We start from the raw sequence: 7,235 nt of genomic DNA on the forward strand, positions 1-7,235 counted from the left end.
AGGGGAGTTAAATAATTTGCTTATGTTCACATAGGAAGTGACAGAACTAGGACTTGAACCCAGAGCCAATGCTTACAAAAGTGGGACTTTGTTTCAGGGACATATTTGACATTGTTGGAGTTGCTAAACATTTTTTTCTGGGGCAATCCAACCCATGTCCTTCCTTCTCTGCTTCCTTAGTTTTCATAAATCCTCCATGGTGTATCTATCCAATACTCTACAAGTCTTCTCAATGGTCTTTTATTTTTACTTTTTCATTTATGGAACAAGCATTTCCATAACACAATATTAATAAAAAAGATGATTGCACAAATCTATTATGTACCACTTGCTATTCCTTTTAAATATATAATAACTAACAATAAATTTATTTTTTCTTTTCCCCCCCCCCACCCTAGAAGTGGTGACTATGAGACACTATATATATATAATATGTATATATATACATATATATACATATTATATATATACACACCCCGCATTTCCCCATGTATAAGATGCACTTTAATTTCAGGGCGCCAAAATTTGAAAAAATGGATTACATAAAGTTATTGAACTTATTATATTCATCATGAAATTCAAGGGCCTTCCATTCATAGCTTTCAGGAATCTTTTGAGCAAGTCTGGTGCATGGATGCATGTTTAGTCCATTCCATTTCATGAATCTGAAGCACCAATTGTGTCCTCCTTTGAAATCAGTCACTTCTTTTTCATCAGCAATTCTTCTTGCCTCATGCTGAACTATCTTTGTGGACACAGGAATTCCAATGGCCCTTTGCTCTTCAATCCATCTCTTCAATTCCCTCTCTAAATCAGGTCATTTTGCTGACTTGCCTCTCATGACCTTTAGTAAATTTATTCTTCTCATAGCCAGTCGCGGATTGTTTTCTCAGTTGGAGGAGGACCAAACTGACATTCAGCAGCATGATTTCCATTCACCTTTGCAAATGGATCACTTTGAACTTGAATTCAGCACTGGACAAAAATATTTCCCGAGTCATATCTAGGCAGAACATGGCAAAAGATAGCCTAATATACCAGTAACAAATGTGAAACAATGAGCACAAAGACAACAAACTCAAAAAAGCAGGAAATTCAAGGAAAAAAATCTACAGCCACTGTATAAGATACTCCCAGTTTTTAGACCCCAAATTCTCTGAAAAAGGATATGTCTTATACATGGGGAAATATGGTTGATAGCTATACCTATACACAAATAGATGAATATGTGTGTATATATGCATACATACATGCATATGTAAAATTATTCTTTACATACTTCTATTTGGTATTTCTTTCTCTGGATGCAGATAGCATCTTTATATGTCCTTAGTTAATTTGGGTATTTATAATAGTCAAAATGACTTATTCACTCAAAGTTATTCTTAAAACAATATTGCTTTTACTATATACAGTGTTCTCTTGGCTCTGTTCATTTCACTTTCATTATTTCATGCAAGTCTTTCCATATTTTTTATGGCATAGTAGTATTTCATCACAACATATACCATAATTTGTTTCACTATCCCCCAAATGATGTACATCTCTGTAATTTCCAGTTCTTTGCCACCACAAAAAGAGCTACTATAAACATTTCAGAACATATAGGTTCTTTTCCTTTTTCCCCTAATCATTTCTGGAAACAGACTTAGTAGTGGTATTGCTGGATCAAAGGGTATGAGCAGTTTAATAATTCTTTGAGCATAATTCCAGATCACCGGTCTTTTGACATTATGTGGTTATAGTGCAACACATCAGCAACCTATCTATTGCCTCTCACTCTTGCTATGAGTGGCACACCAGTATTTTATATCCTACATCTCTCAGTTGATATCATTAAAACCATGTCTTGCATGCAATTTGTTGTCAGTGATTAGTTTCCTCATCTGTTAAATATTCTCCATTTGCTATAATCAATGGTTCCACATATGAATAGTGTGGTTCTGGCTGATGGAGCACCTATGTTTTCTTGGTATTGTTAGACCAGAATTAGCACAAGCAGCAGAGAATCAATCCATATTGTGTGTATCTCAGCTTCAGAGGCTGCACTAAGTGTACAATCATCTGCAAACAGAAGATCATGTACCAACACTCCCTCCACTTTGGTCTTTGCTATAGCCTTTTCAAGTTGAAGAATTTGCCATCAGTGCAATAGCTGACCTTGAAGCCATGTTCATCCTCAGTGAAGGCATTTGACAACATGGCTGAAAAATCATGCTAAAATATATGGGAGCAAGGACACTTCCTTGTTTTACTCCATTGGTGCCTGGGAAATCTCAAGAACATCGTCCACTATCCAGAACCCAGGCCTGCATGCCATCATGAAATTGATGTACAATACTGATGAACTTCTCCAGGCAACCAAATTTTGACATAATTTTCTGTTTTTTTTTTAGTTTTTTTTTTTGCAAGGCAGTGGGGTTAAGTGGCTTGCCTAAGGCCACATGGCTAGGTAATTAAGTGTCTGAGGCCGGATTTGAACTCAGGCACTCCTGACTCCAAGGCCAGTACTCTATCCACTGTGCCACCCAGCCGCCCCTATAATTTTCCATAAACCTTTGTGACTGATGGTATTAAAGGCCTTGGTCAGATCTACAAATGTTGTATACAGACCTATATTTTGGGCCTGGAATTTTTCCTCGACTTGTTGGGCAGCAAACACCATATTGACTGTTCCTCTACCCTTTCTGAAGCCACACTGGCTCTCAGGGAGGTGACCAACTTCCAGGTGAAAAATCAATCTATTGAAAAGGACTCTGGCAAGAATCTTACCAGCAATGACTAAAAGAGAAATATCCCTGTGAGCAGTGTGGACAAGTTCACTTACCTTGGCAGCATCCTTTCCGAAGATGTGCACATTGACAATGAGGCTGATACTGACATTGCCAGGGCTAGTATGGGAGAGAAGTATCAGACTGAATACTAATTGTGCTGACCTCATTGTTACATGCAGTATGCCCGTGAAACTTGGACAATCTACCAGCACCATATCAGGAAACTGAATTGCTTCCATTTAAATTGTCTGTTCTGAAGATCACCTGGCAGGAGAACGTACCAGACACTGAGGTCCTTTCTCAATCTAAACTGCCTAGCATTCCAACATTAATACAGAGAGTGCAACTATGATGGGATAAACACATTGTTAGAATGCCAGACATATGTTTGCCAAAAAAAAAAACTATTTTATGGAGAGCTTACACAGGGCAAGAACACACAAGGGGGTTAGAAGAAGGGATACTGAAAGACCCTGAAGGTCTCATTGAAGAATTTTAGAACTGATCACACAGTTTGGGAGATAATGGCACAGGATCGCCCAGTATGGTGTTCCCTCATCAGTGAGGGTACTGCACTCTATGAGGAAGGCAAAATTGAAGCAGCTCAAAGAAACATAACGCTCATAAGTTTAGAGTAGCCACCCAGGTGTTCACATGGACTATTTGTGCCCAAGCTGTGGTAGAGCATTCTGAGCTCATATTGGTCTGATCAGGCACAGTAGGACACACTGTAATTTGTCAAAGTGATGTCATTTTGGTCTTCTTCAATAACGAAGGACAAGAACTATCTGTAAAATGAGGGCATTGGATGAGATGACTTTTAAGGTTTCTTCCAACTCTAAATCTGGTATACCTATGATCCTGAAACGCAGCAGTCTTAATTCAACCAGGCACCTCTCATTCCATCATTAAGTATTAAGTATACACCAGGCACTATTATGGGGGTTGGGGAGCAACAAGAGGTGAGGGGGAGAACAAAGATCAATAAATAAAGCTTACACTCATGTACTTTCAGATTTTTGTAATTTTTAGTCCTTAGAGATTGTGATATTTCATGATTTATAATATTAGAATATCACCAGAAGGTCAGCTAGATGGCACAATGGATAGAACACTGACTTTAGAGTCAGGTGAGTTCAAATTTGGCCTCAGACACTTAATAATTACCTAGTGTGGCCTGTGTGACCTTGGTCAAGTCACTTAACCTTGCTGCCTTGCCAAAAAAAAAAAAACAGAATATCACAAGAAGAATATTGGTAGGGATTGTCCAAGATAAGAAAACTGATGAACCAGTCCAACCTAGTGCTACCCATACAACTGAACTTCATGATCTGGACAACAGGCATTCTTTATCACTTGGTTTTCATCTGGGGATTGTTAGGATACTTTTAAGTATTTGCATTTAAAAAGCTCCATAACATTCCTGAACTTGATGCAATAAGAAAAATATCAATAAACAGGGCAAACAGAGGACCACTATCTATAGAAAATCTTCCATTTAGACTCTACAAGAAATTTCATCTATGACAATGGCAAACACCTTTGACAATCATATAGCTATCTTTCTTATGACAGTCATATGACTACTATTTTATCCCTACACTGATTTTGGTAAAGGATCACCAAATAATATTATCTGTTTTATCTCAAACAATTTTTATATGTGCATATTTATTAGTAAAGGAGAACAAGCCTTCATTTTAACAAAGCAGCTAGCATTTATATAGTACTCTAACATTTGCAAAATACTTTTCATTTTATCCCATGATATTGGGTACTATTAGGGTGTAGGTCCTTATTTTACAGATAAGGAAACTGAAGCTGAGAGAGGTTAAGGGACACTTGGTAGGATTTAAACTCAGGTTTTGACTCTAAACCTAGAACTCTTATCTACTGTACCATCTAGCTGCCTCTTAATTTTGCATAATCCATGTTATTATTATTATTGTTATTCTTAAAATGTTTAAGTAGAGAAAAATCTTTGCCCTACTTAACAATATTTTTTTCTGAAATCGTTAATTAGGAAAACATCAATAGCTATCATTTTATTAGCTCAATTTTTTTATCTCTATAAAATCTTTATGAGAATTATCTGTATATTTCAAAAGCATCCTTTTTAAGAACTTGTGATAGGAACATGAAGGCTTTTGCAAACAGCTCTCTGCAGCATAACATCTTCATTGTCATTTTCCCTGAAGAGTTAGCTGTTAAAAATTACCAGCACAACCCAGTTTGAGAACCAAAAGGACTTAATTCTAGTTCTATCTCTGGTATTGGTGATATGGTTCAGAGCAAGTCACTAAATGTCTCTGGATCCCAATTTCTTCCTGCAATAAAATTAATTGATTGGTTGGAAATAGTCACTAAACTGTCTTCTGTCTAGAATATTCCTTGTGCTTAAGTCAGGAATGTTTTTTCAGAAACAATAATGAGAAGGCAGGGTAGATAGAGGGGCAATCTCTGGTCCTGTGCAACCAACACTCTCTATTTGTAACCCTGATAACTATGGTTCTTTTGGTAGTTTAAATTAAGTGCAGAATTCAAGATATATTTGTAAAGAGACATGTTACTCCTTGTCACTTAAGTATCACAAAGATAAATAAAGGAACTCAGAAACAAGGATTCAGAAGGAGAAATTGAGCTAGATCAGTTAAAAATATAAAGCATAGAATAATATAAAACTTCTCACAGTTGTAGTAGCAAGATAAAGTTTATTGACCTTGTGCCCTGATTTTTGTTCAGAAAATGTGGTCACCATACTTAAAGAGAAAGGAAAAGGATAGAGATGGGGAAAATCTAGAGAGTCCTTGAGATAGCCATAGGAAGAGAAAATGATAGAGTGGGGTTAAGAATAAATGAATTTAGAAGGAGGAAGTCCTCAGAATCCTACCTCAAGAATGCCAATCATTGCCTTCATTATACTGTTTACCTTTCTATAACCACACATGTTCATGTATGGTCCCATTCAGGACAGGCAGATGAAACCCAAAGAGTTTAGTCACTTATCCCTAAAGAACAGCTGATTCACCATTTTGCTGTTGCTCAGTCATTTCAGTACTGTCCAATTCTCCATGACCCCATTTTGGATTTTCTTGGGCAAAGATACTAGAGTGATTTGCTATTTCCTTTTCCAGCTCATTATACAGTTTAGGAAACTTAAGCAAAAAGGGTAAGTGCTTTGCCTAGGGTCACACAGCTATTAAGTATCTGAGGTCATATTGAAACTCAGGTCTTCCTGACTCCAGATCCAGTGCTCTATTCACTGTGCCACCTAGATGTCCCTATAAAGACATTCAGTCTCACCCAATGACAGAGGAAGCTGAGTTTGGGAGAATGTTTTAAAAATCATCTCCCCTGTCTTGGGATGTAATAAGAACTAGGAGAAGAGGAAGAAGATGTGGGTCACCAGCATGGGGGGGGGGGTTGCCATGTGATTTTTTTTTCTAAAAAAGAATGTTTCTTGAAATGTACTGCTAAAATAGAAGAGAGGAGAAAATTTAAAGATATTCAGAACAGAAATTAGGGTGAGGCAGAAGAAAACCTCACCCAATTTTAGGTAAATTATTAGGAGAAAGGAAGGGATTTTGATTGGTCTGATTGTTTTTGCAGGTATTGTTATTAGTCAGTCATTCAGTTGTGTTCAACTCTTCATGACCCTATTTGTGGTTTTCTTAGGGAAGATACTGGAGTGATTAGTCATTTCCCTCTCCAACTCATTTTACAGATAAGGAAACTGAGGCAAATAGAATTAAGTGACTTGCCCAGGGTCACACAACTAGTATGTGTCCAAGTTCTCTTGATTCTAAGGCTGATGCTCTATTCACTGTGGCCTCTAGCTACCATAGGTGAATCTAATACCCATTTTAAATTGTTATCCCTAGAAGGAAGTGGTATCTCTTTAAATTTCAGTGCCTAGGCTAAAGCTCCACTTTCTCTGTCTTAGTTCTTCCTGATTATCACTTTTGTCTTCTGCACCTTTTGATAAAACTTGTCAGATATCAAATGGTCTTTTTTAAATTCTCCTTCTATCCTATCTGTGATAACTGAGGGATAAAGGAAACATAGAATATATATTTGGGGGTCTGTTCTTTCCAATAGCAAATTGTGCATATAGTTATCCTGTCCCTGCTGCATCTGGGGCCGCTAATTCAAGACTGAGAGGAAATGGTCAGTCCAAGTAGAAGTGACAATCTGTGGACAGACCAAAAAGTTGTACAGTTTCCTGTGTGGAGAACTACAAACATGCTCTGAGGTTTTTACTTCTTTCTTACTTAGGTTTCCCCATCTGGTAGACTGAGATAATGTTTCTTTCCAGCATCAGAGAATAGTTCTTTTTGTAAATAGCATTTAATTTTTCCAATTACATATAAAGACAAATCTTAACATTCATTTCTTAAAATTTTTGAGTTCTAAATTTTCTCCCTCCCTTCCCCCTCCCAAGATGATAAGCAATTTGTGTAA

The sequence above is a fragment of the Macrotis lagotis genome, chromosome 7 (assembly GCF_037893015.1).
Source record: "Macrotis lagotis isolate mMagLag1 chromosome 7, bilby.v1.9.chrom.fasta, whole genome shotgun sequence".
NCBI lineage: Eukaryota > Metazoa > Chordata > Mammalia > Peramelemorphia > Peramelidae > Macrotis > Macrotis lagotis.